At 39.9% G+C, this 12,426-nt stretch overlaps 1 non-coding gene across 1 annotated transcript; it reads right to left on the reverse strand.

Annotated features, from left to right (window-relative positions):
* Positions 1-478: 478 nt before the first annotated feature.
* LOC130959602 (small nucleolar RNA R71) lies at positions 479-586 on the reverse strand. Its single transcript, XR_009078675.1, has one exon. It is a non-coding gene; the product is annotated as a small nucleolar RNA R71 (small nucleolar RNA).
* Positions 587-12,426: the final 11,840 nt, after the last annotated feature.

Consider the following 12,426-nt stretch of genomic DNA (forward strand, 5'->3'; position numbering starts at 1 on the left):
GCGAAAGCTAAGAGAAGCTAAGGCACAATTCTCTGCAGAGGACCTAACAGAAATCTTCAAAGAAGAAGAAGACATGGCAGCCGAAAACAACAACAATGCAAACAATGCAAGGAAGGTGCTGGGTGACTTTACTGCACCTACTCCCGACTTTTATGGGAGAAGCATCTCTATCCCTGCCATTGGAGCAAACAATTTTGAGCTTAAGCCTCAATTAGTTTCTCTAATGCAACAGAATTGCAAGTTTCATGGACTTCCATTGGAAGATCCTCATCAGTTTTTAGCTGAATTCTTGCAAATCTGTGACACTGTCAAGACTAATGGGGTAGACCCTGAGGTCTACAGACTTATGCTATTCCCTTTTGCTGTAAGAGACAGAGCTAGGACATGGTTGGACTCACAACCTAAAGAAAGCCTGGACTCATGGGAAAAGCTAGTCAATGCCTTCTTGGCAAAGTTCTTTCCACCTCAAAAATTGAGTAAGCTTAGAGTGGAAGTCCAAACCTTCAGACAGAAGGATGGAGAATCCCTCTATGAAGCTTGGGAAAGATACAAACAATTGATCAGAAAATGTCCTTCTGACATGCTTTCTGAATGGAGCATCATAGGTATTTTCTATGATGGTCTCTCTGAACTATCCAAGATGTCTTTGAATAGCTCTGCTGGAGGATCTCTTCATTTGAAGAAGACGCCTACAGAAGCTCAAGAGCTAATTGAAATGGTTGCAAATAACCAATTCATGTACACTTCTGAAAGGAATCCTGTGAACAATGGGACCAATCAGAAGAAAAGAGTTCTTGAGATTGATGCTCTGAATGCCATATTGGCTCAAAACAAGATATTGACTCAACAAGTCAATTTGATTTCTCAAAGTCTGTCTGGAATGCAAAATGCACCAAGCAGTACTAAAGATGCTTCATCTGAAGAAGAAGCATATGATCCTGAGAACCCTTCATTGGAAGAGGTAAATTACTTAGGAGAACCCTATGGAAACACCTATAATTCTTCATGGAGAAATCACCCAAATTTCTCATGGAAGAATCAAGAGAAACCTCAACAAGGTTTCAACAACAATAATGGTGGAAGAAAAAGGTTTAGCAATGGCAAGCCTTTTCCATCATCTTTTCAGCAACAGACAGAGAGTTCTAAGCAGAACACTTCTGACTTAGCAACCATGGTCTCTGATCTAATCAAAACCACTCAAAGTTTCATGACTGAAACAAGGTCCTCCATTAGGAATTTGGAGGCACAAGTGGGACAGCTGAGCAAGAAAATTACTGAACTCCCTCCTAGTACTCTTCCAAGCAATACAGAAGAAAATCCAAAAGGAGAGTGCAAGGCCATCAACATGGTCGAATTTGGAGAGGAAGGAGAGGAAGTGAACGCCACTGAGGAAGACCTCAGTGGGCGTGCACTGACCTCCACTAAGTTCCCCAATGAGGAACCATGGGAATCTGAGGCTCAAAATGAAACCATAGAGATTCCATTGGACTTACTTCTGCCTTTCATGAGCTCTGATGAGTATTCTTCCTCTGAAGAGGATGAGTATGTTACTGAAGAGCAAGTTGCTAAATACCTTGGAGCAATCATGAAGCTAAATGACAAGTTATTTGGAAATGAGACTTGGAAGAATGAACCTCCTTTGCTCACCAAAGAACTGGATGACTTGTCTAGGCAGGAATTACCTCAAAAGAGACAAGATCCTGGGAAGTTTTCAATACCTTGTACCATAGGCACCATGACCTTCAAGAAGGTTCTGTGTGACTTAGGGTCAAGTGTAAACCTCATGCCTCTCTCTGTAATGGAGAAGCTAGGGATCTTTGAGGTGCAAGCTGCAAGAATCTCATTAGAGATGGCAGACAACTCAAGAAAACAAGCTCATGGACTTGTAGAGGATGTTTTGGTGAAGATTGAAAACCATTACATCCCTGCTGATTTCATAGTCCTAGAGACTAGGAAGTGCATGGATGAAACCATCATCCTTGGCAGACCCTTCCTAGCCACAGCAAAGGCTGTGATTGATGTTGATAGAGGTGAACTGATCATTCAAGTGAATGAAGAATCCTTTGTGTTTAAGGCTCAAGGATATCCCTCTGTCACCATGGAGAGGAAGCATGAAGAGCTTCTCTCAAATCAGAGTCAAACAGAGCCCCCACAGTCAAACTCTAAGTTTGGTGTTGGGAGGCCACAACCAAACTCTAAGTTTGGTGTTGAACCCCCACATTCAAACTCTAAGTTTGGTGTTGGGAGGTTCCAACATTGCTTTGAGAAAATATGAGGCTCCATGAAAGCCATCTGTCAAGCTACTGACATTAAAGAAGCGCTTGTTGGGAGGCAACCCAATGTTATATTTTATCTATTTTCTTTTGTTATTTTATTTTATTTTGTAGGTTGATGATCATGAGAAGTCACAAAATCAATTGAAAAAGCAAAAACAGAATGAAAAACAGGAAGAAAAACAGCACACCCTGGAGGAAGAACCCACTGGCGTTTAAACGCCAGTGAGGCTAGCAGTTGGGCGTTTAACGCCCAGTCTGGCACCATTCTGGGTGTTTAACGCCAGAAAGGGGCACCAGACTGGCGTTAAACGCCAGAAAAGGGCAAGAACCTGGCGTTAAACGCCAGGAATGGGCACCAGCCCGGCGTTTAACGCCAGAAATGGCTCAAAACGTGATTTTGAATGCCATTTGGTGCAGGGATGACTTTTCCTTGACACCACAGGATCTGTAGACCCCACAGGATCCCCACCAACCCCACCACTCTCTCTCTCTTCTTCACCCATTCACCAATCACCTCAACTCCTCTTCCCCAAAAACCCTTCACCTATCAAATCCCTTCTTTCTCTTCACCACTCACATCCATCCTTCATAAAACCCCACCTACCTCACCATTCAAATTCAAACCACTTCTCCCCTTCTTTGGCCGAACACAAAAGCCATTTCCTTCTTCCTCATTTCTTCTTCTTCTACTCTCTTCTTTCTTCTTTTGCTCGAGGACGAGCAAACCTTTTAAGTTTGGTGTGGTAAAAGTGTTGCTTTTTCGTTTTTCCATAACCATTTATGGCATCCAAGGCCGGAGAAACCTCTAGAAAGAGGAAAGGGAAGGCAAAAGCTTCCACCTCCGAGTCATGGGAGATGGAGAGATTCATCTCAAGGGTGCATCAAGACCACTTCTATGAAGTTGTGGCCTTGAAGAAGGTGATCCCCGAGGTCCCTTTTTCACTCAAAAAGAGTGAATATCCGGAGATCCGACATGAGATCCGAAGAAGAGGTTGGGAAATTCTTACCAACCCCATTCAACAAGTCGGAATCTTAATGGTTCAAGAGTTCTATGCCAATGCATGGATCACCAAGAACCATGATCAAAGTGTGAACCCGGATCCAAAGAACTATCTTACTATGGTTCGGGGGAAATACTTAGATTTTAGTCCGGAAAATGTAAGGTTGGCATTCAATTTGCCCATGATGCAAGGAGATGAACATCCTTACACTAGAAGGGTCAACTTTGATCAAAGGTTGGACCAAGTCCTCACAGTCATATGTGAAGAGGGCGCCCAATGGAAGAGAGATTCAAGAGGGAAGCCGGTTCAATTGAGAAGGCATGACCTCAAACCCGTGGCTAGAGGATGGTTGGACTTTATCCAACGCTCAATTATTCCCACTAGCAACCGGTCCGAAGTTACTCTAGACCGGGCCATCATGATTCATAGCATCATGATTGGAGAAGAAGTGGAAGTTCATGAGGTTATAGCCCAAGAACTCTATAAGGTGGCGGACAAGTCCTCTACCTTAGCAAGGTTAGCCTTTCCTCATCTCATTTGTCACCTCTGTTATCCAGTGGAGTTGACATAGAGGGAGACATCCCCATTGATGAGGATAAGCCCATCACTAAGAAAAGGATGGAGCACACAAGAGACCCCACTCATCATGAGGTCCCTGAGATGCCTCAAGAGATGCACTTTCCTCCACAAAACTATTGGGAGCAACTGAACACCTCCCTAGGAGAACTAAGTTCCAACATGGGACAACTAAGGATGGAGCACCAAGAACATTCCATCCTCCTTCATGAAATTAGAGAAGATCAAAGAATCATGAGAGAGGAGCAACAAAGACAAGGAAGAGACATTGAGGAGCTCAAGCACTCCATAGGATCTTCAAGAGGAAGAAAGAGCCGCCATCACTAAGGTGGACCCGTTCTTTAATCTCCTTGTTCTTTATTTCCTTTTTTTTTCGAAAATTGTGCTTTATGTTTGTCCATGTTTGTGTCTTATGATCATTAGTGTCTTAGTGTCTATGCCTTAAAGTTATGAATGTCCTATGAATCCATCACCTTTCTTAAATGAAAAATGTTCTTAATTGAAAAGAAAAAGAATTGCATGAATTTTGAATTTTATAACAGTTTAATTATTTTGATGTGGTGGCAATACTTTTGTCTTCTGAATGTATGCTTAAACAGTGCATATGTCTTTTGAATTTGTGGTTCATGAATGTTGGCTCTTGAAAGAATGATGAAAAAGGAGACATGTTACTGAGGATCTGAAAAATCATAAAAATGATTCTTGAAGCAAGAAAAAGCAGTGAATACCAAAAAAAAAAAACGAAAAAGAAAGAGAAAAAGAAAGAGAAAGAAAGAATAAAGTTGTGATCCAAGGCAAAAAGAGTGTGCTTAAGAACCCTGGACACCTCTAATTGGGGACTCTAGCAAAGCTGAGTCACAATCTGAAAAGGTTCACCCAATTATGTGTCTGTGGCATGTATGTATCCGGTGGTAATACTGGAAGACAGAGTGCTTTGAGCCACGGCCAAGACTCAATAAGTAGCTGTGTTCAAGAATCATCATACTTAACTAGGAGAATCAATAACACTATCTGGATTCTGAGTTCCTAAAGAAGCCAATCATTCTGAGTTGCAAAGGATAGAGTGAGATGCCAAAACTGTTCAGAGGCAAAAAGCTAAAAGCCCCGCTCATCTAATTAATACTGATCTTCACAGATGTTTTTGGAGTTCATTGCATATTCTCTTCTTTTTATCTTATTTGATCTTCAGTTGCTTGAGGACAAGCAACAATTTAAGTTTGGTGTTGTGATGAGCGGATAATTTGTACCCTTTTTGGCATTGTTTTTAGTGTGTTTTTAGTATGATCTAGTTAGTTCTTAGTATATTTTTATTAGTTTTTAGTTAAAATTCACTTTTCTGGACTTTACTATGAGTTTGTGTGTTTTTCTGTGATTTCAGGTATTTTCTGGCTGAAATTGAGGGACTTGAGCAAAAATCTGATTCAGAGACTGAAAAGGACTGCAGATGCTGTTGGATTCTGACCTCTCTGCACTCGAAGTGGATTTTCTGGAGCTACAGAAGCCCAATTGGCGCGCTCTCAACGGCGTTGGAAAGTATACATCCTGAGCTTTCCAGCAATATATGATAGTCCATACTTTGCCCAAGATTTGATGGCCCAAACCGGCGTTCAAAGTCACCCTCAGAAATTCCAGCGTTAAACGCCGGAACTGGCACCTAAATGGGAGTTAAACGCCCAAACTGGCATAAAAGCTGGCGTTTAACTCCAATGAGAGTCTCTACACGAAATTGCTTCATTGCTCAGTCCAAGCACACACCAAGTGGGCCCGGAAGTGGATTTTTATGTCATTTACTCATCTCTGTACACCCTAGGCTACTAGTTCTCTATAAGTAGGACCTTTTACTATTGTATTTGACATCTTTTGATCACTTTAGATCTCTAGATCATCTTTGGACATCTAGTTCTTAGATCATTGGGAGGCTGGCCTCACGGCCATGCCTAGACCTTGTTCTTATGTATTTTCAACGGTGGAGTTTCTACACACCATAGATTAAGGTGTGGAGCTCTGCTGTACCTCGAGTATTAATGCAATTACTATTGTTCTTCTATTCAATTCCGCTTGTTCTTTGTCCAAGATATCACTTGTTCTTCAACTTGATGAATGTGATGATCCGTGACACTCATCATCATTCTCACCCATGAACAAGGTGACTGACAACCACTTTTGTTCTACAAGCAACCAAGGCTCTAGTGAATATCTCTTGGATTCCTGATACACGATGCATGGTTGATCGCCTGACAACCGAGTGCTCGCCTGACAAACGAGCCAGCCATTCCGTGAGATCAGAGTCTTCGTGGTATAGGCGAGAACAGATGGCGGCATTCAAGAGAATCCGGAAGGTCTAACCTTGTCTGTGGTATTCTGAGTAGGATTCAATGATTGAATGACTGTGACGTGCTTCAAACTCCTAGCAGGCGGGGCGTTAGTGACAGACGCAAAAGAATCACTGGATTCTATTCCGGCCTGACCGAGAACCGACAGCTGATTAGCCATATGCTGTGACAGAGCATAGGAACATTTTCACTGAGAGGATGGGAGGTAGCCACTGACAACGGTGAAACCCTTGCATAAGCTTGCCATGGAAAGGAGTAAGAAGGATTGGATGAAGACAGTAGGAAAGCAGAGAGACGGAAGGGAAGGCATCTTCATACGCTTATCTGAAGTTCCTACCAATGAATTACATAAGTATCTCTATCTTTATCTTTATGCTTTATTCATATACCACTATACCCATTTGAGTCTGCCTGACTGAGATTTACAAGGTGACCATAGCTTGCTTCATACCAACAATCTCCGTGGGATCGACCCTTACTCACGTAAGGTATTACTTGGACGACCCAGTGCACTTGCTGGTTAGTTGTGCAAAGTTGTGTAGTGATCACAATTTCGCGCACCACCTTCCATGAGAAATTTGGATGATTTCTCCATGATGAGTTATAGGTGTTACCATAAGGTTCACCCATATAATTAATCTCTGCCATGGCAGGGTTCTCAGGATCATAAGCTTCTTTAGAAGCTGCCTCTTTAGTACTGTTGGATGCATGTTGCCATCCACTCAGATTTTGAGAGATCATGTTGACCTGTTGAGTCAACATTTTGTTCTGAGCCAATATGGCATTCAGAGCATCAATTTCAAGAACTCCTTTCTTCTGAGGTATCCCATTATTCACAGAATTCCTCTCAGAAGTGTACATGAATTGGTTGTTTGCAACCATGTCAATGAGTTCTTGAGCCTCTTCAGGCGTTTTCTTTAGGTGAATAGATCCACCTGCAGAATGGTCCAATGACATTTTCGAAAATTCAGAGAGACCATAATAGAATATATCTAATATGGTCCATTCTGAAAACATGTCAGATGGACATCTTTTGGTCAGCTGCTTGTATCTTTCCCAAGCTTCATAGAGGGATTCACCATCTTTTTGTTTGAAGGTTTGAACATCCACTCTCAGCTTGCTCAGCTTTTGAGGAGGAAAGAATTTATCCAAGAAGGCAGTGACCAGCTTATCCCAGGAGTCCAGGCTATCCTTGGGTTGTGAATCCAACCATATTCTAGCTCTATCTCTTACAGCAAAAGGGAAAAGCATGAGTCTGTAGACTTCAGGATCAACTCCATTCGTCTTTACAGTCTCACAGATCTGCAAGAACTCAGTTAAAAACTGATAAGGATCTTCAGATGGAAGTCCATAAAACTTGCAGTTTTGTTGCATTAAGGCAACTAGTTGAGGCTTAAGCTCAAAGTTATTGGCTCCAATGGCAGGAATGGAGATGCTTCTTCCATCAAATTTGGACGTTGGCTTTGTGAAGTCACCAAGCATTCTCCTTGCATTATTATTATTTTCGGCTGCCATCTCCTTCTCTTGTTCGAAAATTTCTGAAAGGTTGTTTCTGGATTGTTGTAATTTAGCTTCTCTTAATTTTCTCTTCAGAGTCCTTTCAGGTTCTGGATCAATTTCAATAAGAGTGCCTTTATCCTTGTTCCTGCTCATATGAAAGAGAAGAAAACAAGAAAAGAAAGAGGAATCCTCTATGTCACAGTATAGAGATTCCTTTATGTTAGTAGAAGAAGAAAGGGGTAGAAGAATAAAGAAGGAGATTCGGATTTTTGGATGAAGAGAGGTGAAGAGAAGTGTTAGTAATTAAATAATTAAATAGAAGAAGAAAAGAGAAGGGAGATTTCGAAAATAATTTTGAAAAAGAGGTTAGTAATTTTCAAAAATTAGAAATGAAATGTAATTAAAATTTAAAACATGAAACAATTAGTTAATTAAAAAGAACTTTTGAAAAAGGGGTGAGATATTTTCGAAAATTAGAGAGGGAAAAGTAGTTAGGTGGTTTTGAAAAAGATAAGAAACAAACAAAAAGTTAGTTAGTTGATTGAAAAAGATTTGAAATCAAAATTTGAAAAAGATAAGAAGATAAGAAGTTAGATAAGATATTTTGAAATCAAATTTTGAAAAAGATAAAATTTTTTAAAAAAAATCAAATAAGAGATAAAAAGATTTAATTCAAAAATTTTGAAATTGTTTACTTCACTAACAAGAAACTACAAGATAAGATTCTAGAACTTAAAGATTGAACCTTTTCTTAACAAGAAAGTAACAAACTTCAAATTTTTGAAACAATCACATTAATTGTTAGCTAATTTTCGAAAATTTTATATAAAGATAAGAAAAAGATTTTGAAAATAATTTTGAAAAATATTTTTGAAATTTTCGAAAATAATAAAAAAAATTGAAAAAAAATATGATTTTGAAAAAGATTTTGAAAAGATAAGATTTTTAAAATTGAAATTTTGACTTGACTTGTAAGAAACAACTAATTTTGAAAATTTTTGACCAAGTCAACCCAAAATTTCAAAAATTTGGAGGGAAATAAGGAAAAGATATTTTTTTATTTTTGAATTTTTTATTATGAGAGAGAAAAACAACAAAAATACCCAATGCATGAAGTTTTTAGATCAAAACAATGAATGCATGCAAGAATGCTATGAATGTCAAGATGAACACCAAGAACACTTTGAAGATCATGATGAACATCAAGAACATATTTTTGAAACATTTTTAATGCAAAGAAAACATGCAAGACACCAAACTTAGAAATCTATAATGCATGAAAAATATGAATGCAAAGATGCACATGAAAAACAAGAAAAGACAAAAAACAAGAAAATATCAAGATCAAACAAGAAGACTTACCAAGAACAACTTGAAGATCATGAAGAACACTATGAATGCATGAAATTTTCGAAAAAATGCAAGAAAAATTTTTTAAAGCATGCAATTGACACCAAACTTAAAAATTGACTCAAGACTCAAACAAGAAACACAAAATATTTTTGGTTTTTATGATTTTATGAATTTTTTTGTATTTTTATTAATTTTTTTCGAAAATATTTTTAGAAAAACGAAAAAGAAAAGAAAAAATTTTGAAAAAGTTTTTGAAAAGAAAATTACCTAATCTGAGCAACAAGATGAATCGTCAGTTGTCCATACTCGAACAATCCCCGGCAACGGCGCCAAAAACTTGGTGGACGAAATTGTGATCCTTATTCTTTAAGTTGCACTCCTTGTAAAATTATGGAATTTAAAATTGGCACGAGTGAACACAACTCCGTTCAACTAACCAGCAAGTGTACTGGGTCGTCCAAGTAATAAACCTTACGTGAGTAAGGGTCGATCCCACAGAGATTGTTGGTATGAAGCAAACTATAGTCACCTTGTAAATCTCAGTTAGGCAGATAAAATTATGGAATTTAGAAAATCAAATAATAAAAAGAAATAATAAAAGGGATACTTATGCAGCCTCATTGGTAGGAATTTCAGACAAGCGAATGGAGATACTGTATGGCTCAAGAACGCCTGCTTTCCCACTGCTTCAACCCAATCCTTCTTACTCCTTTCCATGGCAAGCTGTGTATAGGGGTTCACCGTTCGACGATGGCTACTTTTAATCCTCTCGGGAAAATGGTCCTCTGCGGCTGTCACTCGCATGGCTAATCGTCTGGAGGCATCACCTGGCCGAAGGCTACATCCCATCCTCGCAGTGAAAACTACGCTCACGCGCTCTGTCACAGCACGGCTAATCACTGGTTGGTTCCCGCGCCTACTGGAATAGAATCCCTTGATTCTTTTGCGTCTGTCACTAACGCCCAGCACTTGCGAGTCTGAAGCACGTCACAGTCATTCATTACCGGAATCCTACTCGGAATACCACAGACAAGGTTAGAATTTCCGGATTCCCAGGATCCTACTCGGAATACCACAGACAAGGTGAGACTTTTCGGATCCTCATAAATGCCGCCATCTATCTAGCTTATACCACGAAGATTCTGTTGGGGAATCTAAGAGATACACATTCAAGCTTGGTTGCATGTAGAACGAAGGTGGTTGTCAATCACGCGCGTTCATAGGTGAGAATGATGATGAGCGTCACATAATCATCACATTCATCATGTTCTTGTGTGCGAATGAATATCTTGGAATAAGAATAAAAGAGAATTGAATAAAAGAAAATAGAATTGCATTAATACTTGAGGTACAGCAGAGCTCCACACCCTTAATCTATGGTGTGCAGAAACTCCACCGTTGAAAATACATAAGTAAAAGGTTCAGGCATGGCCGAATGGCCAACCCCCTAAAACGTGATCAATAGCCTCTTAGGATGAAGAATAAAACAAAACTGAGACCAAAGATGAAACGTGGTCAAAAGACATCTAATACAATAGTTAAATGTTCTATTTATAATAAACTAGCTCCTAGGGTTTACATGAGTAAGTAATTGATGCATAAATCCACTTCCGGGGCCCACTTGGTGTATGCTTGGGCTGAGCTTGATCAATCCACGAGCTGAGGCTTCTCTTGGAGTTGAACTCCGAGTTATGACGTGTTTTGGGCGTTCAACTCCGAATCATGACGTTTTTCTGGCGTTTAACTCCAGACAGCAGCATGTACTTGGCGTTCAACGCCAAGTTACGACGTCAATTTCCGAATAAAGTATGGACTATTATATATTTCTGGAAAGCCCTGGATGTCTACTTTCCAACGCCGTTGAGAGCGCGCCAATTGGAGTTCTGTAGATCCAGAAAATCCATTTTGAGTGCAGGGAGGTCAGAATCCAACAGCATCAGCAGTCCTTTTGTCAGCCTTTTTCAGAGTTTTGCTCAAGTCCCTCAATTTCAGCCAGAAATTACCTGAAATCACAGAAAAACACACAAACTCATAGTAAAGTCCAGAAATGTGAATTTAACATAAAAACTAATGAAAACATCCCTAAAAGTAGCTTGAACTTACTAAAAACTACCTAAAAACAATGCCAAAAAACGTATAAATTATCCGCTCATCAGAGATATAAAGGTTGGAGTAGTGCTCAAATAGATGGGTCTAGGAGGATTGTTGGCCACTATATAGAGAATTCACCTTACTCACCACCCGGTTGGACCAATAATGATGATCAACCTCAGGACGGGTGTGAAAACAAAGTGTGGGATCCCGGATCACAAGAAGACGATCAACTTTGGGAGCCCTAAGCTTGTGAAGAACTCCATCAAGACTTGGCTCAATCCATGAAGAATCTTGGGGCACAATGGAGAATCAAGCATTGGTGGGAGTTCCAAGATGAATACAAGTACAAGCCACCTTGAGAGGAGCTCCCCATAAGTCCAACTTAAGGACAATAAACAAAAGTGCTAGGTGGGAGACACCCCACCATGGTAACTTCTTTTCATTTTCTCTTTTTGTACATATTGGTAGAATTAGTTTAAATTCTTGTTTTGATTGATTTGATGAGTTTAATTGGTATTTTAGTATGTTAAATAAGCTTTTATGGTATTTTGGTAGCTGTTTGGAGGTTTGGAATGTTTGGATTGGTGCAAAAAAATAGCAAAATTTTTTGAAAAACAGAGCACCATCCACGCGTACGCGCACTTCACGCGTACGCGTGCATCAAGCGTTTTCAACCATCCACGCGAGCGCGCCATGCGTGCGTACGCGTGGATTGAGAAGTTCCACATTCCATACATTTTTCAGAGAGTTATGCCTACGCCGCGCCAACGTTGTGCCGTTGGCACAACCCCACTCGCGCGCACGCGCACATGACGCGTACGCGCCACTCTCGGAATAAGCCATCGACGCGGACGCACTCTGTACGCGTACGCGTCGCGTCCATTACACCACCATCCGTGCTCGCGCGCCATGCGTGCATACGCGCGGATTTCCTTCCTTCACCACATTTCTTTTCTTCTCCTCTTTCTATTTCCTTCCTCCTCCTTTCTTCTTCCCTCCTCCTACCCCTCATCCAACACTTCCAAACACCATGGATAACCATTTATTTTAGTTAGTTAATTAGTTAGTTAGTTAGTTAGTTAGTTAGTTTTAGTTTAGTTTTTATTTTATTTTCTCTCTTTTCATCATAAGTGTTGGCTTATTGATCTTGTTTACTACACATTGCTGCCTCTTATTGCCTAAATGCTATTTTAGCATGAATGTTTTTAGATAATCTTTGTTGGATTCTATGATTGAGGTTATACTTTGCTACTTGGTTTTGAATTTTTCATGCTTACCTTTTGAAAATACCAA

The sequence above is a fragment of the Arachis stenosperma genome, chromosome 10, assembly GCF_014773155.1.
Source record: "Arachis stenosperma cultivar V10309 chromosome 10, arast.V10309.gnm1.PFL2, whole genome shotgun sequence".
In the NCBI taxonomy this organism is placed as follows: domain Eukaryota; kingdom Viridiplantae; phylum Streptophyta; class Magnoliopsida; order Fabales; family Fabaceae; genus Arachis; species Arachis stenosperma.